The sequence below is a fragment of the Syngnathus scovelli genome, chromosome 6, assembly GCF_024217435.2.
Source record: "Syngnathus scovelli strain Florida chromosome 6, RoL_Ssco_1.2, whole genome shotgun sequence".
Classification (NCBI taxonomy): domain Eukaryota; kingdom Metazoa; phylum Chordata; class Actinopteri; order Syngnathiformes; family Syngnathidae; genus Syngnathus; species Syngnathus scovelli.
In genome coordinates, this window is record NC_090852.1 from 442035 (window position 1) to 467089 (window position 25055).

The following is a 25055-nucleotide window of genomic DNA, read 5'->3' on the forward strand; positions in this document are numbered from 1 at the left end:
TCCTGAAGCTGTTGCCCCCGCGACCCGACCCCGGATAAGCGGAAGAAGATGGATGGATGGATGAAGGTCGCTTAGGGCAGTGGTCCCCAACCTCTTTTGCACCACGGACCCGTTACGTGTCAGAAATATAAGGACCCCTGCCAGAGGGCATCAAGGCCTGATCCCTTCCAAGCTTTAGATAGCTCACTCCTCTAATATCACCCGTGCAGTTTGCATACAATCATGCATATTAGAGGAGGGAGACGTCTAAACATGCAAGACACTGGTTTTGTAGGACAGAAATTTGACACCAGTTTCTTGAGTATGTCTCTAGCTTTGTTGCCTTAGTAATTGTAGTCTAGATCTACATTTCAACAGCTAGTACTAATTTGACATTTTCATTATAGGATCAAAGGGAAATAAAGGTGGTCAGGTGGCGAGAGACCAACCTTTTCCAGGTAACAGTCGGACAGCGGCTGTCCATGACGCACCTGAAGACATCCTGTTCCGGTGGCGTGGAGCTCCACTCCACAGAAAATACTGTGATAAAGGTACCAAAAGCAAGCAGTTTTTAAACTGCTTGCTTTTGGTACCTTTATCTAAGGTATTCTAAATAAACTAAGGTATTCTAAATTGAATCAATACTGTTATTTACTTGGGATGCACTGCTATCAGTGGCTCATCATCATCAAGGCTGAAGTCAGATTCTGTTTTAGGAGTTTTCTCAAAATCTGGATCATCAACTTTATAAGATTTTGTCTCAGATACAGCCCTATCAGGAAGACATACAATTTCACTTGCTTCCTTAACTGTATAAAATCATTGTGGTTGACATTATGTTCATTAAATTAATCAAACTGGTTTAGGTTTTAATTTATCGATCGATCAATCCATCTATCTATCTATCTATCTATCTATCTATCTATCTATCTATCTATCTATCTATCTATCTATCTATCTATCTATCTATCTATCTATCTATCTATCTGTCTGTCTGTCTGTCTGTCTGTCTGTCTGTCTGTCTGGCTGTCTGGCTGGCTGTCTGGCTGTCTGTCTGTCTGACCTACCTACCTACTTACTTACCCATCCATCCATCCATCCATCCATCCATCCATCCATCCATCCATCCATCCATCCATCCATCCATCCATCCATCCATCCATCCATCCATCCATCCATCCATCCATCATGTTTTCTCGTGGTGTTTTAAACACTTAATAAATTATCATGACACTTTACGCAGAAACTGGAAGAAGAGGCGTTTCATGTTGTGGCCTTTAAAATAAAAAGAGAGCAAGTGGAGCTCATGGACGCCACAAATGCCACCAAAAGGGTTCCATTGACTACGTGAAACCAAAGATTCCCCGACGGCCCTAATTTTCCCCCAGAGGGTGTTTTTGTGGTAATTATATTTTATTTTTTGTTCTATTGTTTGTATTTCTTGTTACTTGTTTATTGATCTGTTTAAAATGTTCTATTATTAAAGTTTAAAGTTAAATGCACAAAATAGTCATTGTTTAATTTTTTTTCATTGAATTAAATTAATTTAATCTAAATTATGATAATATATTTCACCACTTAGTTATATTTAGTTGTCCGTGTATAAATTGTGTGTTGCGTCATTATATTAAATGTATTAGTTCTAGTAATTAGTTATGTGTTAGTATCAATGTCGTGACCCAAAGAACGAGATCCAGGGTACAAGCAGCTGAAATGAGTTTACTCCGCAGGGTGTCCGGGCTCTCCCTTAGAGATAAGGTGAGAAGCTCGGTCATCCGGGAGAGACTCGGAGTAGAGCCGCTGCTCCTCCACGTTGAGAGGAGCCAGATGAGGTGGCTCGGGCATCTCATCAGGATGCCTCCTGGACGCCTCCCTGGGGAGGTGTTCCGGGCATGTCCGACCGGTAGGAGACACCGGGGATGACCCAGGACGCGCTGAAGAGACTATGTCTCTCAGCTGGTCTGGGAACGCCTTGGGATCCCCGGGATGAGCTGGATGAAGTGGCTGGGGAGAGGGAAGTCTGGGAGTCCCTCCTAAAGCTGATGCCCCTGTGACCCGATCCCGGATAAGCGGAAGAAGATGGATGGATGGATGGATGGATGGATGGATGGATGGATGGATGGATGGATGGATGGATGGATGGATGGATGGATGGATAGAGTTGTATCAATTCAATAGATGCTTTCATTTTTCCCCCCATATTTTTCCAACAATATTTTTTTTAAATTATGATAAATTGTTATTGACAATTCCGACACCAAAATACCATTTCAAAGTCAAAGTCAAAGTCAGCTTTATTGTCAATTTCTCCACATGCCAAAGACACACAAAGAAATCGAAATTTCGTTCCCCCCTATCCCACGGTGACAAGACATGGCTCACAACAGACAAACAAGTAAACAAGTATAACAACAGCGTGCTGAATAAATAATGAATAAATAACACAATAAATAAATAAATAAATAAGAGGAGCAAAAAAGGAGCAAGTGCGCGTACAGCAGACATTCCAGAAAATAGCGCAACAGTGCCGCACGCTACGCAGAAGGGGGTAGCGAGTTCAGGGTCCTAACAGCCTTGTGAAAGAAGCTGTTGGCGAGTCTGGTGGTGCGGGAGCGCAGGCTCCTGTACCTCTTCCCAGAGGGCAGAAGGTCAAACAAAGAGTGAGCCGGGTGACTCACATCTCTCGCAATCGAGGTTGCCTTGCGGGCGAGATGGGAAGTGTAAATGTCCTTCAGGGAGGGGAGCGAAGCACCAATAATCTTACCAGCCGTATTCACTATGCGCTGCAGGGCCTTCAAGTTCTGTTCAGTGCAGTTACCACCCCAGACAGCGATGCAACTGGTGAGGACGCTCTGAATGGTGCCACGGTAGAATGTAGACAGGACTGCCTGAGGAGCACATGCACGCCTGAGCTTCCGCAGGAAGAACAGGCGGCGCTGAGCTTTCTTTGCCAGTGACGAGGTGTTTGCGGACCAGGAGAGGTCCTCACTGATGTGCACCCCCAGGAACTTGGTGCAGCTCACCCTCTCCACCACAGCACCGTCGATGATCAGCGGCAGGTGTGTTGTGTGACCCTTCCGGAAGTCAACAATGATTTCCTTGGTCTTATTGACGTTCAGCAGGAGGTTGTTGTCCCTGCACCACGTGGTCAGAAGGTCAACTTCCGACCTGTACCGAGTCTCGTCGCCCTTCGTGATGAGACCCACCAGAGTCGTGTCGTCAGCAAACTTCACTATGCGGTTGTCGCTGTAGGTCGCAGTGCAGTCATGGGTTAGCAGGGTGAAGAGCAATGGACTGAGCACGCAGCCCTGGGGGGGCCCCCGTGCTCAGCGTGATGCTGGCGGAGATTTTGTCGCCAACACGCACCACCTGAGGCCTCTGACAGAGGAAGTCCAGTAGCCAGTTGCAGAGGAAGGTACTGAGGCCCAGCTCGTCGAGTTTGCAGATGAGTCGCTGCGGCACAATGGTGTTGAAGGCAGAGCTGAAGTCCACAAACAGCAACCTCACATATGAGTCCTTTCTCTCCAGGTGGGTGAGGGCCGAGTGGAGGGCAGAGCAGATGGCATCCTCAGAGGACCGCTTGGCACGGTACGCAAACTGGAAAGGGTCAATGGTGGGGGGGAGAACGGACTTGATGTGCTCCATGACAAGCCGCTCAAAGCACTTCAGGATGATGGGCGTCAGTGCCACGGGGCGGTAGTCATTGAAGCAGGACGGTGCAGGTTTCTTCGGCACAGGAACGATGGTGGCAGCCTTGAAACACGAGGGGACGATGGCCTGCTGCAGGGAAACGTTAAAGATGTCCTTGAAGACACCCGACAGCTCCCCAGCGCAGTCCTTCAGCGCTCGACCCGGGATGTTGTCAGGGCCCGCCGCCTTACGGGTGTCAATAGTGGCAAGCGCCCTCCTCACACCGTCGGCAGAGAGGCGCAGGGGCTGCTCGTGTGGGGGGGGGGGGGGGGGAGTGGTCTTCAGCGGGCAAGTGCTGTTTTGGGCGTCGAAGCGAGCAAAGAAGCGGTTCAGATTGTTCAGCAGACGGACGTCGCCCTCACAGCTCCTCGGCGCGGGCTTGTAGTCCGTGATGGTCTGAATGCCCCGCCAAAGGCTACGTGCGTCCTTGCTGTCCTTGAAGTGGGTGGAGACCTTGCACGAGAACGCCTTCTTTGCTTCTTTGATGCCTCGGGACAGGTCGGCCCTCGCTGTCCTCAAGCCAGCCTCATCCCCCGCTCTGAAAGCCTTGTCCCTGGCCCTCAACAGTCTGAGGACAGCCTCCGTCAGCCACGGCTTCCAGTTCGCGCGAGTGACGACGGATTTTGAGCAAGTCACATCATCGATGCACTTCGTGATGTAAGAGGTAACAGAGTCAGTATACTCCTCTATGTCCGTCCAATCGTTGTAGGTGGCTGCCTGCTTAAACAAGTCCCAGTCAGTGGTGTCGAAGCAGTCACGAAGTGCATCGGAGGCACCCTCAGGCCACACCCGAACCCGCCTCTGAACCGGCCTGGATGCCTTTACCAATTGTCTGTATGCGGGCAAAAGCAAAACGGTGAGATGGTCAGAAAGCCCCAGATGGGGGAGGGGGGTGGCTTTGAAAGCTCCCTTTTGCGCCGAGTAGACTAGGTCCAGGAAGCTGTCTCCACGTGTCGGAAAAGTAACATGCTGGTGAAGCCTCGGGAAAACAGACTTCAGGTTGGCATGATTGAAGTCTCGAGCGAAGATGGTGAAACCGTCAGGGTGCGCTGTTTGCTGTTCACTGACAGCCTGGTACAGTTCACCAAGCGCCGCGATCCTGTCGCCTTCGATGTTGGAAGGCGGGATGTATACCGCGACTAGCAGAATCGCGGTAAATTCCCTCGGCAGATAAAAAGGACGGCACTTAATGATCACAAACTCCACAAGCGGCGAGCAGTGCTTACATACCACCACAGAGTCCCGGCACCATTCTTCTCGGATGTAGACGCATATTCCACCTCCTCGCGACTTCTCCCCTCGTACAATGGCACGGTCCGCCCGATAGCACGCTAGCCGCTCCAGATGCACGGCAGAGTCCGGAATGTTGTCACTCAACCAGGTCTCGGTGAACACGAGCACACAGCAGTTCCGCACCGTCCGGTTCGTAGACCTCAGCAGGCGAACGTAATCCATTTTGTTGTCCAGCGATTGAACATTCGCCAGAAGAATGGAGGGCACCGCCGGGCGCGATGGGTTGGCCGCCAGCCTGGCCCGGACGCCTCCGCGCTTGCCCCTCTTCTGCCTCCTCGCACACCGTTTCCGACGGCTCCCAACCGGGGGAGGAATAGCGGGTGAGGTCGGCGACGTTTCAGGACGTAGCAGTCCGAGCGCCTTTAATGTCGACGCTTCAAAGTCCAGAACGCCGCAAAACCCACTTCTGCCGATGTCGAGCAGAACCTGCCTGCTGTACTTGTAGCACGATAAAGCACGACGAGACGAACACATAAGACTGTCGGACGAACACTCATTAGACGAACAAATCACCGTACTGACGGGACAGAGAGTGGCCGCTGCGTGTGCACGCGCCGCTATCTTGAAAAATCATTTAATAGGAATAATTGATTGATTGTGTTATAAGATTATACAAAATTCTAAATGCAAGCTAAATCTGAGAGATTGAGTTCTTCAAATTTAAAAACAAAGAAAAAATTCAGATTAATTTGCCAGTTGTTTGTTTTAGTTAAGTTTTTTTGAATTGGTGGATTGTTCTACCAGGAAACTTGAGTTGAAAAAGATATATGAATGTTGTGTGGTGAGCTTGGATGAATTGGGACCAATGTGATAGGAAGACTCCTTTTTGGAGACTGTGTGAGATGCATATGATGAGCATTGATGAATGATTGCCTGAATGAAAGGTTGAATGGTTGAAGTCGTTGGCGACTACTATAGAAAATTAGTAGAGCGACTTTGATGAAAGAGTGATTTTGAGCAGGTTGAATGCTAAAAAGAAAACTTAGCTTTTGGATTGATAATTAACTACAGAAAAAACTGGAGAACCAGTAACACATGTAGAAGATGTGCGAACTGAGAAATTAAGAAGCGTTTTGGAAAGAAAGTCAAATTAAATGATGATGAAATCATATGTAGTAATACAACACTTCACTACATATGGATTCTCCAAATCATACAATTGAGTAAAATAAAACATACATTTTGATTTGTATTCAAGTTTCTAAGATTCTTGTGACAAACAATGAGAAAACGATTGAAAAGTAACTAAAGAAACTACAAGAAAGTGAAAATGTCTAATCATTTGCTAGCTGAGTCGCTCCCCATTCGGGGAGGCCGTCCATTTACTTGCTAAGCTAGTTGTGAAAACAGTCCAATTGCCACGAAAAGTAGCTGTGTGCACGTGTGCAGTACACACACACACGAGACTGATAAGGTGTCAAGAGGTAACAAGCTTGCAGACAGAACCACAAAGCTGCAGCGCAAAAGACTCTTCAAATTTTATACACACAAGAGGCAGATTACATCACTGAAACATTTTTAAAGATGTGCAGCGACAAAGTCCATAGAATGAAATTCAATTATGGACGAAAAGAGGGGCAAGATTAGAGAATGGCATCTATAAATGACCAGAAGACAGACCTATCCTACCAAAGAACATATGCAAATGGGCAGCAATATTGAGCCATGGTGCGTGTCACATGGCTCAAGAGGAGGGATAGTGGGGCAGGTCAGTCAGCTTTATACAACATATGGATTTGATTCATATTCAAAACATTTTCAAAACAAAACAAAACATTTTTTTTTTTTGTAGAGCGTGTTTCAACAAAAACAAAAACAAAAACACTGAATGCCTTCAATTTAAAAGATCAATTTGACCTTTGCAGGATGATCTGCTGTGTCGGATCTGGACTGCCATGAAAGTATGATGTTTATATGTGTACTTTGTCAACAACCGCTGTAGATGTTAAAGAATGGGATGAATATCTAGAATGAATGTGGATAATTTGTTTCAGGTAACTAACTATAAGAGTAACTGAAAAAAGAAACAATTGATTGCTTATGGCAAACAAGCTGCAAAGACAGAAAAAAACTGAATATGTCATATGTATGGATTTGCGACCGATTATTTATGTTGTACTGTTGCCATTGACCAAAGATTGTGTGAAATCTGTCACGTCTACTGGATTGTGAAGTGTGTGACAGAGCAGTCTATATAATATCCATTGAGAGAAAAAAGAAAAGAAAGAAGCCATTGCTTTCAGAGAATGTAGTCAAGTGAAATTGTATATGCATCAACATGCCAAGATCTGGACAAAAAGCTGGTAAAAACCAAAATATCTTTAAATTTGGGAGGTGACGATGATTTGACCGAAATTGATGCAATTGGAGTCCCTAGAGGAGTTCCTGATTAATAATAATTAAATGACCAAATTGCAGCGGGATGGGAGTCCTCCATTTGCTGCTGGTGAACGATGAACAAGAGCGTAGACAGGATAAATTACATCCCTTACAACATGCAGAAATTGGGCAAACGGACATAAGCGGGGCTCGAGGCAGTGCATGAACAGCTAGCCACGCCTTCCCTAATGTCGATCCAGAACCACAATGCTCATGATATGTTGTTGTCTGAGAAAGGAGGCGTCTGCGCAATGTTTGGAGAACAATGCTGCAGCTTCATCCCCAACAACACCGCCCCTGATGGGAGCCTGACGGATTGCAGGCCTGCGATCCCTCAAAACGAGGATGAAAGAGCACTACAAGTGGATGACGGCTTTTGGGAAGTATAACGCCATTGTGTCCTCAATTTTACCATCAGTTGCAGTATTGCTGCTATGCTCACCTTGTATGGATGTTGCATACCGTGTCTTCGTGCTCTGTTTAATTGTCTCGCCACTACAGTAATATCGCCCATGGAGGACGAGATTGCTCAGGTATACCTAATGTCTGAGCGGCAACATGATGATGTTGATGGCAAAATTCCTGCATCTGTGTTACCAGACTTTTCCCAGATCCGTGGGATTCTGAATGATGACATCGCAACGTTTATCCTTTGGTGTAAACATATTTGTCCTCATGAATGTGAGAGTCGAGAAAAGGGGTTGTTTACGGTGATGTGTGAATTTGAGCAAATATGTCAAATACTTGTCTTTGTTGTTTGGGGTGGCATAATCATATGATAAAACAGGAGGGAGATGTTAGGGTTTTTCAGATTATCCTTATCGTATGATTATGTTGGAATGCAACCGGTAATAAATAACCTACCTTGTCCCATCCTCCACAAGGTCGTAAAACATCCCCTGATATGTTTTGACTAGAGCACAAGGGCTTCCTATTCAGCCTGCTCTTCCCCCCACTCTGTTTCTCTTAATAAATATGTCCTTGCAGTTGGGAGAGTTTAGACCTCCATTCGAACATCGCTGCACGCACAGCGACGAATGGACTAAAAGGACCGTGTGGTTCTTGCAAAATAAGTTGGAGTGAGCGAATCTCTAACAAGTATCAGGAACAATGTGATTTTCAAGAGGTGGCCATTCTTTTGATGTGCTGGGCTCAGCTGGGATGCTTGTGTCTGACCCATAAGATGTTCCAACATCAGGTATTAATGGTTTGACTTGAAAGTGTGGCGCTTTCGACTGACTTGGCATGAAGTTTATCCTGGCATCCGAATCATCATCTTCTGACTCTGAATCAGGCATGTAGTCCTTGTCAGGCTCCTCATCTAAACTTTGGTCTGGTGGCCGGGCCTTCGCCCATGGAAAAGGAAACATGGGTCCCCCTTCCCATGGGCTCACCATCTGTGGGAGGGGACAGAGGGGTTGGGTGCAAAGAGAGCTGGGCGGCAGCCAAAGAAGGAGACCTTGGCGGTCCAATCCCCGGCTGCAGAAGCTGGCTCTTGGGACATCCTTTCTCTGGCTGGAAAGGAGCCCAAGCTGGTGTGCGAGTCAGAAAAGTTCTGACTAGACATAGTCGATTTTCTTGTAAATCAAGCAAAAAAGTAGCTGAAAAGTCAGTAACTTTGGCAGTACAGCAATTAAACCAAACAAAACCCTACAGGTTCTATTTGTAAGCTATCAAGTGTGTGTGTGTGTGTGGGGGGGGGGGGGACAACCAAAAATTTGACTAACCGATTCTAAGCTCAATCATTCTGTCATTCAGTCTTGCATCCTGTTTGTCATTTATTTCCTTGGACATCATGTCAAAGGTCTCTAGATCAGTCATGGGCACCGCATCACGTTCTGAACGAGAGTTGAGGCTCCTCAGCCCTGGGATTGCCAAAGGGGGCTCCACGATGACCTTCAGAAACTCTGAGAATAAAGAGAAATAGAAATAAAATACTCACTTAAATTACTGCAGCTGTGACCTCATTTTAAATGACTAATGCCTACAAAAAAAAACTCTTACTTTTCCCTGTCATGGGCGTTTCACACTCACTTCCTAGCTGTTGAAGAATGAAGCAAATGTTAGCTGCAAGATTCAAATGTACCATTCTCCAATGATAAACTTTGCCCTCTGTTAGGGTTGATAGATTAGTTTGATCCTATGCTTATGTTGGAATGTAACCTGTAATAATTAACCAAACGTGTCCTGTCTTAAAGTAGTAAAACAAAGTGCTAAGATCCCTTGAACTGATTGGAAGCAATCAAAGTTGTTCGGTTTACACCCCGTAAAGCACCCCTGCTGTGATTCCCTGAGAGGCCAGGGGTTCGCCCCCACCTTGGCCACTCTCACCCCCACCCTACTTCTCTCAATAAATATGCTTTTGCAAGAGGCCTAAGTCAGACTTTGTTCGATCATCGCTGCACGCACAGTGACGAATGACTTCTCCACTTGCAAGTGCTTAAAGGGCATACTGTCTCCTGTGTGGTTCTTGCAAAATAAGTTAGAGTGAGCACCACTCTCACATTTTGGTGCCGTGACCCAGATCCCAAACATACCCGTTGCTGACCGACAGAGGACGACGTGCTGCTTTCCGTCGACGAGCCAGCGTCCATTAGCCGGACCTGGTAAAGAAAGACTTGGGAAGGAAATTCTTCGCTGGGCCAGCATCTTAGGTCTGCCTTCGTCTGACAGCGGCGGATTGACGGGATCCGGCAGTGCAACGAACCAGGGGACACACCCAACACCTGCCACTGACCATCGACGGTGCTGTGGTGGAGAGAGTGAGCAGCACCAGATTCCTGGGGGTGCACATCAGTGAGGACCTCTCCTGGTCCACCAACACCGCATCACTGGCAAAGAAAGCTCAGCGCCGCCTGTACTTCCTGCGCTCCTCCGGCCGTCATGACTACATTCTACCGTGGCACCATTGAGAGCTTCCTCTCCAGTTGTATCGCTGTTTGGGGTGGTAGCTGCACTGAATACAACATGAAGGCCCGGCCCTGCAGCGCATAGTGATCACGGCTGGTAAGATTTTGGTGCTTCACTTCCCTCCCTGAAGGACATTTACACCTCCCATCTCACCCGCAAGGCGACCACGATTGTGAGTGATGTGTGTCACCCCGCTCACTCTTCGTTTGGTCTTCTGCCGTCTGGGAAGAGGTACAGGAGCCTGCGCTCCCGCACCACCAGACTCACCAACAGCTTCATACTCCAGGCTGTTAGGATCCTGAAATCTCTCCCCCCTTCTGCGTAGCGTCCTGTACTTTTGCGCTATATTCTGACTGTCTGCTGTATGCACACTTGCTCAATTTTTGCTCCTCTTATTTTTTATGTTATTTGTTTATTTATTATTTATTCATCACTCTTATTTCTTCATTGTTTGATCCTTCTTGTTTTTATTTTTTGTGTTGTTTACTTGTATGTATATTGTGTACTATGTCTTGTCACCGTGGGATAGTGGGAATGTGATTTTGATCTCGTTGTGTGTCTTGGCATGTGAAGAAATTGACAATAAAGCAGACTTTGACTTTGACAAGTAAGTTAAAGCCCTAAAGTTGTGTGATTGTGCTGTTCTGAAACGCGTAAGAGTGAAAAGTGCACGAAATATAGCTTGGGTTCAAGTCCCAGTGGAAGGAACAGGCTAAGAAAAGCAGAGCTTCTTTTTCGTTCATCGAAGAAGTGTGTAGATTCTTCTTTGTCTGTTTTTCCAAGCTATGGGATCTGGCTTGGGCTAGAGTCGCAGCGGAAGGAACGTGCTAAGAAACAGAGCTTCTTTTTTGTTAATCAAAGAAGAGCGTAGATTTTTTCTTTGTCCGTTTTTCCGAGCCAAAGAACAGCTTGGGTCCAAGACCCAGTGGAAGGAACGGGTTAGAAAAAAACAGAGCTTCTTTTTTTTAATTGAAGAATGGCGTAGATTCTTTTTTGTCCGTTTTTCCAAGCTGTTTGGGAGGGTTTTACACCCATCCTGGATAGGCCTGAAAGTAAAAAAGCAATAGAGTCTCTGTGGTTGAGTGTGACGGGTGAAAAATTGACTAAAAGGCAATTTTGTTGAAAGGTCAATTTAAACCTGCATTGAGGATCCTCAAAAGGAAAAAAAAAGAAATGTTGAAAAAAAAAAGTCATATATGCATAATGCCCTACTGCGAGGTTGGCGTGAAGCCTAGGAACGCAACCATGTCAAGTTGGTTCCGAGGAGCAAGTTAACATGGGCGGGTATACACTAGGCATCGTACCCTCGCTGGGTAATTTGGTTTTGGCTATATTCAACATAATTTTGCCTAGTTGCAGGGGGCGTCCGATAGTATTGCGGTTAAGCTGATCCCGAGTGAGTCTTTTCTTGATTACTTTGCGTCACAGGTTCAAATCCCGCTTATGACTGTTCCATTTTTATTTTTTTGTGTTTGTTAATTCTTGCATCCAATTGGAAATGTAAACGAGACGTTTAGTTCAACGTTTTTTATTGAGAATTTGAACAGTTTTGTAGTGAAGCCTGGGAACGCGACCATGTCAAGTTGGTTCCGAGGAGCAAGTTTACATTCCTGTCAGCCATAGACAGCTATTAGAAGTCTGGTCAATGTATAGACCTAATTTAGACATCTAAAATTTGTCTCGGTATAGACCTAAAAATAGATGTCTAAATTAGAAACATCAAATATGATCTTATTTCAAAATTTCAAAGTCTCAACAGGCTGTAAATTCTCTGGGCTTGGAGTCTGAAAAAGAGAGAAAGGGAAAAAGAATATGTCTGATTTGACAAATCACCCATTAACCGCTGTTAATAACATGACACAACACAATTTTAACTTTTGAAGTGATTTGCCTTGCAGTTCCAAGCCCTCTGTGACACAAAAGTACTTCACTTCTAAAAGTGCCATTCACACTCTAAAAGTGTCATTCTTGACAAAGAATATTATATTAATGGCGCTGATTGCCTTAAACGTCTTCCCCTGCAGTAATTGCAGATTGCTGAGATGCCTTGTGAGAGTTGTTCTATGGTTGTATGTCAAAAAAAAAAAAGAGAGAGAGAGAGACTACAAGAGTACCAGAGACATCAGGTGCGCATACAGAAACGACGTAGACAGAACCGGCATGGAGGGAAACAGGAGGAAACTCTCTACCACGAGTTTACACATCAGAGTTAAAATTGCACTCGAGTCTCGAGCCAAACACTCAAACAAGATCGTAAACCGAGGTAGTTGGACCAGATCTGCCATTCACTGACCTGTATTAGCAGGTAGAAAAAGAAGAGATGGGAGGATGAATTTGGCTTTCTCCACAGATCACATCTGAATGACGGCCGCAATTGTCATCCAAACTTCCAGTTTCATGCGGTATTCAACTTATATTCAAACTTGTTTGTTATTGCTGTATTCAAATCATTACTGTAATCAAATAATATTTTAACTTCCACTTCATTTGTTATTTCTGTATTCAAATCATATGATATTCTGGACAAATTTCTGTTTTCTTTTGTTTCTCTCTTTTCATGATTATTGTAGTATTATAAGTAGTACTGTACAGTAGTAATGTGGATTTGTGTGTCTGGCAGTGAAACCTTGGTTGTAATCGGGAAGAGACTAGATAAGCAGAATTGCTTCAACCCGCTTCCCCTTTCAACAAGTCATGTAAAGCAAAATGTTAAACAAAGTTGCACTAAGTGTGTTGCACTTGCCAAAATGAGCAAAATAACAAATAAAACCTCCTGAAAAGTCTGTATGAAGCACATCACCGCATTTTATCAACTCGAAAAAATATGTTCCTGTTAGAATGGGTTTTGCAAACTAAATCAAAACATAGAACAAAACAAATGAAAAAGGTGTGTTTCAAGCCAAGGTTTCAGTTTGCGAAACAATCTTGAAAAAATTAAAACGTCTATTTCCATCTTTCTATTTAAACGTCTATTTCTATCTTATCTTCTATCCTTCAGTTTGTAAAACAATCTTGAAAAAAAAATTGAAAACGTCTATCATAAAGGAATGTGAACGCCAGAATTGAATCTGCAAGCTCTGCACTGAGGAGGATGTGCTAACTAGCCGACCAATGTGCTACCCAATTTGAAGTATTCTAGCTCATTTTCACTGCTTTCTGCTAACGTTTTAAGTGGTATTGTTCCTTTTTTTTAATTTAAAGTTATAGAACAGGGGTTGAAAATTGGGAAATTTGAAAAGATGTGTGGACATATGCGTTGGCGTTCCTCATGCCAGCATTGAGTTCTACGAGACCAGTGTGTCTTATTTAAGACACTGGCTGCCAGTGATCATGCAAATCTTTCCCACTGAGGTGTTTTGGATGCTGTTTTATCTGCAGATTTCTTACCTATTTAGCAAACAATGTTTGCACTTTAATTTCCATGTTGAAACTTTAATTTTTTAATGGAATTGTCTGTATCCTACTGTTTTGGGTTGTTTGCCAAAAGGTTTGTTTGCTTAATTGCATGAAGTAGTACTGCTTTGGCAGCTGCTGCTTGTTGCACAAAAATATGTTACAGTATAATATTTTGTAAAGTATCTTCCAAATTGTAAAAATATTGTAAATGTATCCTCCTACAATATTTTGAGGCCGTATATGATCTGATTGGTTGTGATCCCTGATTGGTGCCCCTCGTACCCAGCCGACCCATCAGTGCAGGGGGGAGTGGCTTTATCAGTGATTGGTTTCAGATGTGCCACCAGGTGCACTGATTAAACCTCCTATTTAGAAAGGACTCTGTGCATTCTGGCTGTTTGCGTCGTGTGAGTTGTGTTGCGGAGTCAATCTGTCTACATAATTTCTTGGGTGTGTTTGTGCTGGTGCCCTTACTTTGTGTCAGGGTCCATTCACCTTGTGATGATGAGAAAACCTTCTTAACACAATAAAGCATGTTTTATAGGTCTCCCTGCTGCAACACACCTGATTCAAATGATCAGGATTGTTATCCAGCTTCTGCAGACCTTGCTAATTATCTGACCATTTGAATCAGGTGTGTTGCAACAGGGTGACATAGAAAACATGCAGGACACCGGCCCTCGAGGACCGGAATTGCTCAGCCCTGCAATAAAGCATTCCAATCTAATGATGGCAAAATGAAGCTTAAGACATGAAGCGTTTCAGAAAAATGTGTGAAGAAGTTGTGATTCATGTCTTGAGACATTGTATGCTCCTTAGCAACAGTCGTTCCCTGTGCTCATCTAGAATAAATATGCTTCTCTTTGCTCTTACTTGTCCGTAAAGAGCCGCACATAGGCAACTCAGTCACAGGCCGTTCCATTTTAACGATGGCAAATTTACCAGCCTTTTTGTCTGCTTTTTCAAGCCTTTACAATGTCATAAGTTCCTTTAGTCTTAACATTATTGGCAAAATTTCATGACATTTTTGTTCCTTCATTTTAGCTTTTTCCGATGTCATTTATCTCGACAGAAATTTAGAAAACCATAAAGACATCATAAAAACACGTCATGTCCCGAACCCAAACTCGCATATGAGTGGGGATTCTGTCAGAATGTGAATTATGCTGGTGAAAATATGAACATTTTGCTTCGGGAATATTGAAACTAAGTCACTAGGTGAATTGAATGACCTTATCATGTATATAGATCATTTCTTGAATGATTATATACATTGTTTATCACAGGCCACCGAACTGGCGTGCCGTGGGCCACTCGGAATATTCATCTCCCTGGTTCCACTGTTTTATATGTATTTGGCGCCAGCCATGATGTTCAGTTGAAATAAACTACAGTAATGGCAACCCTGGTGCACTCGAGAGCAAACTTTTACATGGTGTCAGGAATAAGATGAGCCTTCTCGCCGGTGAGTTTTTATCTTTTCTTTACCGTGTATACGTGCAGTGCATGTTTATTACGTCACGCTTTGTTCGCGTTGGCTACCATAACGCCAACAAGCCGCTCCTCTTCCCTGTAATGGCGGACGTATTTGGCAGACCCGACCGGCTCATTTTCAACGTGAACATCGCGGAGGATTGGCGTGTTTTTGAAAGGGAATATTATGTCTTCATTGCCGCGGCACAGCCAAGACCAAGCTTACATCCTCCTCAACATTGCTGAAACAGACGCCATCGAGCGGGAGCGTTCATTTGTCTATGCCCCAAAGGTGCGGATTCCTGACTGTGAAGGATGGTTCAGGATTGTCACTACCGCCAAGTCCAGAGAGGATCCGATGTGCCTTAAAAGAAAGTTCAATGAAATCGGCAACCCACAAAATAACAGGATGATGACAGACACATGTTTCAGAAGAAACCAGAAGCAAGATGAGACAATCAAATAGTTCATTAGCAATCTGAGGATCAAGGCCAAATGTTGTCACTTCGGAGAGATAACGGATGAGCTAATTTGTGACCGCATCGTCAGCGGCATTACAAGTGACACTGAGGAAAGCCTTGTTGAGGGATAGCAGGCTGACTCTAGCCAAAGCCATTTCAATCGCCCGCATTCATGAGATGATTGAAGAAAGCAGTAAGACACTAGCAACAGCAGCTACCAGCATTGATGCGGGTTAAGCCAGCACCAAGTAAGTAGTTTGGCCAAATTCCAAACCACTGGACGCTCCATAAACTATCCCACAATGCTTAAACTGTGGAGGTAGCCACGCAACTAGGCGGGAAAGTTGCCCTGCATTCGGTAAGCAGTGCCACAGCTGCAGAACGCTTCATCATTACAAACAGTGCTGTAAGTCTAAACCATGCAACCAACTATGTAGAGCCACGAGACGATCGGTGAACGAAATCGAAGTGAATGCAATGAAGAGACATTTTATGTGGATGGTGTTGAGGCAGACAGTCAGGTGGTCTATATCAACTCGACAATGACAAACGCATTGAAATGAAAGTTGATACCGGGGCAAAATGCGATGTGATACCACTAAAGACTCACAGAAACAAACGGATAACAACTATTCAAGCAAGGGTCAGCCTCGTCTCTTATGGAGGCACCAGACATCAAACGTAGCCTAGATGTCCACCAGGTCACCGTGGAAAGCAACACTGACTTCAGCTTACAAGTACTAGCTCAGTACAAGGACCTATTCAGCAACGAGCAGGGAGAACTTTCTGTCACGTACTCCATGAAGCTGGATCCCAATGTGCAGCCTGTGGTCCGCCTTGCCCACCGCGTCCCTATTGCAATGTGCGAGAGAGTAAGCGCTTGAGCGTATGCAGTGCATTGATGTCATAACGCCAGTCACAGAGCCAACTGACTGGGTCTCATCCATGGTCGCGACACACAAGAAGGACAAGAACAAAATCAGGCTGTGTCAACTCTGAAAGTGCTCAGAAAGTTGAGGGATTTGCCACGATGGATATAAACGACAAACACGTTGAGATGAAAGTAGACACGGCAGCAAAATGCAATGTGATGCCACTAAAGACTCACAGAAGAGCCGTGTTGAAGTCTTTGAAGATGCCCCACCACCCAATATGCAGCGTGGAAGAAGTTGCAGCAAAGATGTTGGGAGCGACAGTATTCTCTGTTTTTGGATCCCAAGAATTCTTTCTGGCAGATAATAATAATAATAGTATAATACAGCCCGCTCTCGGTTCTTCAGCACAATCCGTTCGAGAAGGCGGTTCGAGAAGTGATTTGTTCGAATTCTCAATCTATTTTTCCCATTACAAATAATGAAAAATATTTTAATCCGTTCCAAGACTTAAGAAAACACCTTTTTTAAGCATATTTTTCATCATTCTACGCCATAAACTGCATAAATAAGTGAGTAGGTAATGTATAAATAAATAATATAAATAAATAATATAATAAATAAATAAACTGAATTAATAGATTAGGCTAGGCTGGTATTGTCGTATCTGTAGCAACTCGTACCCCAGCCTCGTTTACTGAATTTGCATAAAAGAAAAAAAGTGCAGAATATAGCTTGTGTGTTTTATTCTAATAGTAAGAGATTGTCAGGACTCGTCCCCGATCGTGTCATCGTTCTGTTCGTGTGTCTGTGTGCTCGCCCATCCCCTCCTGTGTGCCCATGATCAGTGTGATTATTCCCACCTGCCTCTCGTTACCTGTCGTGTATATAAGTCCTGTCTGCCCCTCACTCCCTGTCGGATTGTCGATGTCGTCACGTTTGCTGTCCTTGTGGTTCCTGTCTGTTCCGAGTCTGTTTCTGTTTGCCATCCCTGTCGGTCAGTCTGTCATGTTAGGAGTTTGCCAGTTCTCGTCTGTTTCCCTCGTTGCCTCGTTCCACTTCCCTTTTCCCTCACTAAACCCTGGTCCAAGCTGCACTTGGTCGCCCTGTTCCATGTTCCATCCCATCGTGACAGAGATATCTGTTTAAATTGTAAAGGGAAAAAAAAGCATATCAAAACATTTTCTTAATTATTTTTACCAATGGAAGACAACATATCAAAGATCATGTGCAAAAAACAGCAAAAACATATTCTCAATTTCACCAATTGTAAAAAAATAAAATAAAAAAAGTGCAGAAATTCTAATGAAAGATAACATACAGTATACTGTTGTTGGATTTTGTCCACAATTTAGGGAGCGCGTTATCTGCGCCTCACGGCAAAAGCCTTTGCCAATCACCTGTTATCCAATTTACTCACTGCGTGCTCGTTTGATTTCTTCAGATTTAGGAAAATGCAAAGACACTGAAGCAGAAATTAGACTTAGACAGATTGGTTGAGTTCAATCACAATTCTTGTTCAAAAAGCTCTGTTTTCAGGAAAGTACAATACAGCGCTGGGCCCTTCAAGAGCGGAAAGTCTCCATTCAGAAAAGGCAAAGTCCAAGGTTGTTAGATCAGTTTTATATTCAGTAGCACATTGTGGGCTGGGATTGATGGGCGATGAGTCTTCGGGGTGGGGCAAGTTCGAAGGAGAGTCTGCTTCCATGGGAGTGGTGCTGGTTATGGGCGATTCGGTGTGTTGGTGGGGGGCTGTTGGTGTGTGTGTGTGTGTGTGTGTGTGTGGAGGGGGCTGTTGTCTTCCATCCCGTCTCTCGGCCTTGGCGATCATCTTTGGCCGAGTTCTCGGGTGGCTCCTTCTGGCACCCACTGGTTTTATCTCCACGTGACCTTCCTGTGAACATTCTTCTCCAATCTTGGACATACACTGTCGTACCGCATTCAACCGTATCTTTTCTTTGTTAGACAAACTATTTCCCTCTGTGCAGAGCGTTCAGTAGTAATCAAAAACTGGCGTCTAGCATTAGTCAAAACATAAGATACAATCAAGTACTGAACGGTCAAGACGACTCTGGCCGTGTCCATGATTCAGAGAAAAAACATCAGGCATGCATTCCACAGTTCCTTAAGGGTCATTAAGCTATTTAGGCAATATATCAAAAGTCATTTGTTATTTCAAAGTCCTCAGAAATATATATATCAGATCATAAAGTTATAAAAACCTTTCTCATCACCACTTATCAAAAATGTCTAGTTATGTCTTCTTTATTGATTTGGTGTGTACGTATAATTATATGCTTCAAATGTTTCTTTTATTTATTTAATATGTGAATATACTTGTCTGCTTATGTACTTTATTCAATGAGGTTTGAGCATATCTGTTTTTGTAGCGAGGCAGGACTTTTTGTATTTCGACCTCATTCCTTCAAGAGAACACCCTGGACCAGTGGGCAGCCAATTGCAAAGCACGTTGAAAACACATTCTCACCCAAGGCCAATTTACACACATGTTTTTTGACTTGTGGGAGGACACCAATATACAGTGGCAAACATTTGGTGTTCCGGGAAGAGCTCTCATGCTCATGCATAAAGGAATTGTATTTTCTGGACTATAAACTGCTACTTTTTGCACAAGCTTTGAACCCTGCCTGTTATAGTCCAGTTTATATCAATGGATTTTTCATGACTTTGATCATTCTGTATGATTTGTGCATATATATGGAAATAAGACATTAAAACACCTCCAGCTTATTATCCAGACTTTCCCCTAATTTTATCTGGCGTGGGTTTTATTCAGGTGCGGTTTTTAGTCCAGAAACGGTATTCATGCATCTACGGCCTTACAGACTTGGCTGGTGCGATTCACATTCGAAATAATCCTTGAGTGGCGCTATCAGGTTGCAAATGACGGCGATGCTCTAGGAACGCCCCGGGACCCTCTGGCGCTGCAGGCAGCCCATGTTCTTCACATCCGTGTAGTGTTTGGGGAAACCAAAAATCTGCTCCATTTGGGTACACCACATGATGACGCCTTTCATGATGACAGGAAGTCCCAATTTCCCTTGAACCATGGAGTTTTTCTTGTGATGGTTCACACCTTGTCCAGCTTTGCTGCATGGCCAACTTCTAAACAATCCTGAAGATTCACTTTTTAATCCAGGGATGGGGCCGCCGGCCAATTCATACCTAGGAGGTTTCCCCAGAAGTAGCAAGCTCGATGTGCAGGGCTGACAGTCACGGCATCGATGATAATTGGAATGCACTCCAGGAATCTGCAGATGACCGTCTTGTCTCTACTGGACACGAACACCACATTTTCAAAGAGCCAGAAAAAAGGCCGGTCGTCACCCTCCTTCGGCTTCAGCAACGTCAAAATGCGGTAGAATTCCTAGAAGAGTCTTCCGGTGCCCTCAAACAATCCTTTCCGTAGGATATTTGCCCATGGAAAGGTCGTTGCTAGGACTTCCTCCAATCAGCAGGTCAAAAGGGCCCCATTCAGCAAGGTGTTTCCTTGTGATGGTGCGGACGTCGTTGACATATTCAATCTTGCCAGCGTGCTTGATCATACCCACCGCGATGGAATCCTCACAAATCTCTGATGCAATGTAGCGTCCCACCTTGAAGCCAAGGTCTTTGAGCACCAGGTATCCTGTTGCGATGCCATCAAAGAGCGACAGAACCTTCAAGGGCTTGCGGCAATGGCCGGGTAAACTCTGTGAGGCTCAAACTCCATGGCATTGTTGTTGGCAAAGAAGTCTTGGACCTTAACACTCCCGTTTGGCCTGAGTTTGAGCTTTCCCTCGCACTGCGTTGGGCGGCAAATGTAGCAGCTCCATGGATCAATATCTTTCAGGTCACGAAAGGTTCCCACCAGGATCTCCACACACTTCTTACAGAAACATTTGCAACAGCTGGCGTTACCACAAAGAATGACTTCTGTTCCGCCACAGCAAACGGTGCAGTACGACTGATAGCCATCTTCATCGTAGCGATACAGTATTTCTGTAAAGTTTTCTTTGCATTTGAAACAAAGACCGCCTTCAAGCAATGGGTGTTGCACGACCACGTCAGGCGACCCGCAAGCCAAACAACAATCTTCGATTTTTGTGCCTTTGTCTCTAAGCCTCTCAATTAAAGTGTCTCTTGTGAAGCTGTAGTTGCAGGTGCTTGCCCGACTCTTAAAAGCATGTTTCCTTTTCACAGACGGCTGGTAGTCAGACTCAGTCGAATCCGAATTGGACAATTGGCCAGCTTCGTGAATGGCAGGTGGCACAAATCCCTGCGGCCCTGATAGTAGAAATCCTTTCACTGCCCAGTCCAGCATCAGATTCATTTCTTTTTCTTCATCTCCTTCTTCAAAGGACTTCTCAGAGCGTTCACTTGCCAGCTCTATGACTTGGAAGATGGTGGCCTTGTAAGTGGGCAGGCTGGCAAATGAATTTTTGCAGAAACATTGGATGAAATTCCGAAAAGGCATCAAAGCTTCCGTTGGGATCTTTGAGAGGGTTCCATCACCTCACCATTCAACCCTCCGTACACCTGGAGGTGAAATTTTAGTTTTCCAAGGAATCACCAAGCCGGGCCACCAAGAGAAGCCCTCTATCTTCCCTCATATGAGCTCTCCGGTCAAAAACCTATTCCCATCCTGGTAATTGGCTTTCCGTCGTCCTTAGTGTGTTGTATATCTGGGTCGTGCCTTTTCCACCCTTTTGCCAGAGTCGCCATTCTCGACAAGTAGGCTGTCATTTATGGTCAGCTCTTTTAACTTTGTAAGGGCTACGTGACATGGCTTTATATATTTCGTATAGCATTCCTTCAGTTCCATAACTGTGTTAGCTTGCGGTATTGTTTGCCTATTGGGGCTGTCTGAAATGCCCGCCATTGCTCTCCGTTGAGCATTCACTGTCAGAGAGTCATCATCCGCAATTCCCAGGACCTTGCCGTTGGCTAGCGGCTCAGGTTCACAGTCTTTGGCGGAAGATGACAGTTTCCTTCTGCTTTTGGTAGCGGGTTCAGGTAGCAGATAGAGGCTGATATCGCAGTTGTTTCTGGCGGTCACGGCATCGTATTCTTCGTCCGTCACATTGGCTGTGTAGAAGGCTTTAAACCAGGGGTGTCAAACTCATTTTCACCGAGGGCCACATCAGCATAATGGCTGTCCTCAAAGGGCCAGATGTAACTTATAAATGTAACTAAATGTAATCGAATGTAATGAAAAATAAATGTAACTAGTCCTTAATGTTAAATAACTCATTATTTATTATAACTTATTCAAGTGACAATTACAGTTGCATAGAAAACATGTTTGCTTGTTGCTCTTACATAAATCCTTTTAAATGTTGTCAGCTTATGAAAACCCACATAAATCCATTAATGAAGGATCAAACTGTCCAAGTGAATGAAGAAAAATAACATAAAACTGTATGACACGTAGCATTTTACAAAAAAGGCTGCACACAGCCTAGCATCCAACTGATGGTTTGATGACAACAATTTGTCTGCATACACACATAAGACCTGCTAACATTAAATAATTACAACAGCAGCAACACATAAATAATATGTAATCAACTAAAAATGCCAAAAGAAAGGTTGACTCAGTTCACAACTATATTGGTCAAGTTTTTCGGTTAGTCTTTGATGAGGAGATGCTGCCTGTCCTTGAACACACCAAGTGGATTATCTCTCTACTATCGATTGATCATGTTCTGAAAATGATAAACACAAAAAGAAATGCAAGCACAATCGTTAAATTGCACAATGTTTAACTGTTCTTCTTCTTGGTTGAATTACATTTTATTATATTTTAATTACGTTTTTAAAAAAATGCTTACCTGTGTGTTTTCTGACCAGACGTCTAACACCGTTTTCCCGTTGCCAGTGTGTCAATGTCTGGTTTGAGATCCTGTGCTGAGGCAATGCGTAGCACAGCATGGAGGTTGTCATCCGTGAGGCATGATCTGTGCTTGTTTTTGCTCAGATTCATTATGGAAAAAAACTGTTCGCACAGATAGGTGCTCCCAAACATGGACAGAACACAGGCAGCATGAAGTCGAAGCTGTGGCATCAAACCAGGGGGCAGCAGATGGTAAAAGTCCTTGATTGCAGCATCCTGGAATTTTGCTCTCAGGCCACTGTTGCTTTGAAGCTCAATTAGCACCATCTGAAGACACCGTCACCTCCGGCTCACTGTCAGGGAAGACAGGGGGCTGGTAGCCATACACACACTTGAAGGGGGACATACCTGTAGCCGTGGTGGGCAGGGAGTTGTGGGCATACTCCACCCAGGAGAGGTTCTTGCTCCACGAGGAGGGGTTCTGGGAGACCAGGCAGCGTAGACTTGTCTCCAACTGCTGGTTAATACGTTCCGTCTGTCCGTTTGCCTCCGGGTGATAGCCTGACGTGAGACTCACGGTTGCCCCTATGAGCCTGCAAAACTCCCGCCAAAACCTGGATACGAATTGGGGCCCTCTATCGGAAACAATGTCTTTCGGGAACCCATGAACCCGGAATATGTGGTCCATCATCACGGTGGCCGTTCGTTTAGCGGACGGGAGCTTGGGCAAGGCGATAAAGTGAGCCATCTTTGAAAATCTGTCCACCACTGTGAGTATGGTGGTTCGCCCATGCGAGGTCGGAAGCCCGGTGACGAAGTCCATGGATATCTCCGCCCATGGGCGCGAAGGAATGGGTAGGGGATGCAGCAACCCCATACGGGCGCCGTGGGAGTTCTTATTCCGGGCGCAGACGGGACAGGCTGCAACGTATTCATTGACGTCTGCCCTCATGGAGGGCCACCAGAATCGCTGCTGGATTACAAACAGCGTTCGGCGCATGCCCGGATGGCAGGAGAGTCTGGAGGTGTGAGCCCAATGGATGACTTGGGATCGTAATTGAGCAGGGACAAATAGTCGGTTCTCAGGGCAACCACTAGGGGGTGGCTTGTTACCATTGGCCCGCTGTACCCGGCCTTCGATAGGCCAGGTCACTGCTCTAACCAGGCAATGAGGAGGCAGGATGGTTTCGGGCTTCTTAATTTCTGGATCCGAGTTGAAAACACGGGAGAGGGCGTCAGGCTTGGTGTTCTTGGTTCCCGGTCTGTAGGACAGTGTGAAGTTAAAATGATTGAAAAAAAGTGACCAGCGGGCTTGGCGTGAATTCAGTCTCTTAGCTGACTTTATGTATTCTAAATTTTTATGGTCTGTCCAGACCAAAAAAGGCTGCTGTGCTCCCTCTAACCAATGTCTCCATTCTTCCCATGCCAGCTTTACTGCCAACAGTTCGCGATCCCCCACATCATAATTCTGTTCGGCGGGCGTCAGCCGTCGAGACAGGAACGCGCACGGATGGAGCTTGTTGTCGCTCTTGGCCCTCTGTGAAAGGATGGCACCTACTCCTTGATTGGAGGCGTCCACCTCCACCACAAACTGCCGCGTCGGATCAGGAAGCGTGACGATGGGAGCGGTGCTGAAACGGTTCTTTAGCTCCTGGAAGGCCGCCTCCGCCTCTGCTGACCAGCGGAAGGGGACTTTAGGAGACGTGAGCGCGTGCAAGGGAGCCGCTGTGGCACTGAAGCCCTTGATGAACCGCCGATAAAAATTGGCAAAGCCCAGGAATTGCTGCACCTTCCTGCGTGAGTCAGGGGTAGGCCATTCCTTTACCGCGCTTACTTTCGCCGGGTCCATCTCTACCTTGCCCGGGGCTACGATGAAGCCGAGAAAAGAAACGGTGCTCTTGTGGAATTCATTTTTCTCGGCCTTTACGTATAGTTGGTGTTCAAGGAGTCGTTGCAACACCGTCTCGACGTGAACCCTATGGGTCTTCAGATCTGGGGAATAAATCAAAATATCGTCCAAATATACGTACACAAACCGGTCCAAACAGTCTCTCAAAACATCGTTTATCATGGCCTGAAACACAGCGGGAGCATTGGTGAGGCCAAATGGCATGACGAGGTATTCAAAATGTCCTCGATGGGTGTTGAACCCTGTCTTCCATTCGTCCCCTTCCCGGATGCGCACCAGATGGTAGGCGTTGTGCAGATCTAACTTTGTGAACACCCGGGCTTGCTGTAATTGGTCGAACACGGTCGACATCAGTGGGAGCGGATACCGATTCTTGATGGTGATCTGATTGAGGGGACTATAATCAATGCAGGGACGTAGGGTGCCGTCCTTCTTGCCCACGAAAAAGAACCCTGCCCCCGCAGGCGACGACGATGGTCGAATCAGTCCTGCTTGCAGGGAGGAGTCTATATATTCATTCAAGGTTTGCTTCTCAGGTCCCGAAAGAGAATAAAGCCTCCCCTTGGGTATGGTTGAACCCGGCAGGAGGTCAATGGCGCAATCATACGGACGGTGGGGAGGCAGAGAGGTAGCCTTGGCCTTGCTGAATACCTCGGCCCATTGGTGGTAACACGCAGGGACCCCGGTTAGGTCTGGGGTTGGCGCGTCTGGAGCAGGAGGCACCGGGCGCGGGTTAGACTTGATACAGGAATCATGACAGTCGGACCCCCATCCCGTTATTTCCCCTGATCCCCAGTCTATAGCGGGGTTGTGGCGTTGAAGCCATGGATACCCGAGAATGAGAGGGTTCATTGGAG

General features: G+C 45.4%; 2 long non-coding RNA genes and 1 pseudogene across 2 annotated transcripts in view; 1 reads left to right on the forward strand and 2 right to left on the reverse strand.

Moving 5' to 3' along the window:
- Positions 1-25055, reverse strand: part of LOC125970608 (uncharacterized) — a 298477-nt gene that overhangs the window by 233953 nt on the left and 39469 nt on the right. The window lies entirely within an intron of this gene.
- LOC125970603 (uncharacterized) lies at positions 196-1375 on the forward strand. Its single transcript, XR_007482157.2, has 3 exons — positions 196-301; positions 387-530; positions 1223-1375. It is a non-coding gene; the product is annotated as an uncharacterized lncRNA (long non-coding RNA).
- Positions 19156-22399, reverse strand: LOC125970617 (DNA (cytosine-5)-methyltransferase 3B-like; annotated as a pseudogene).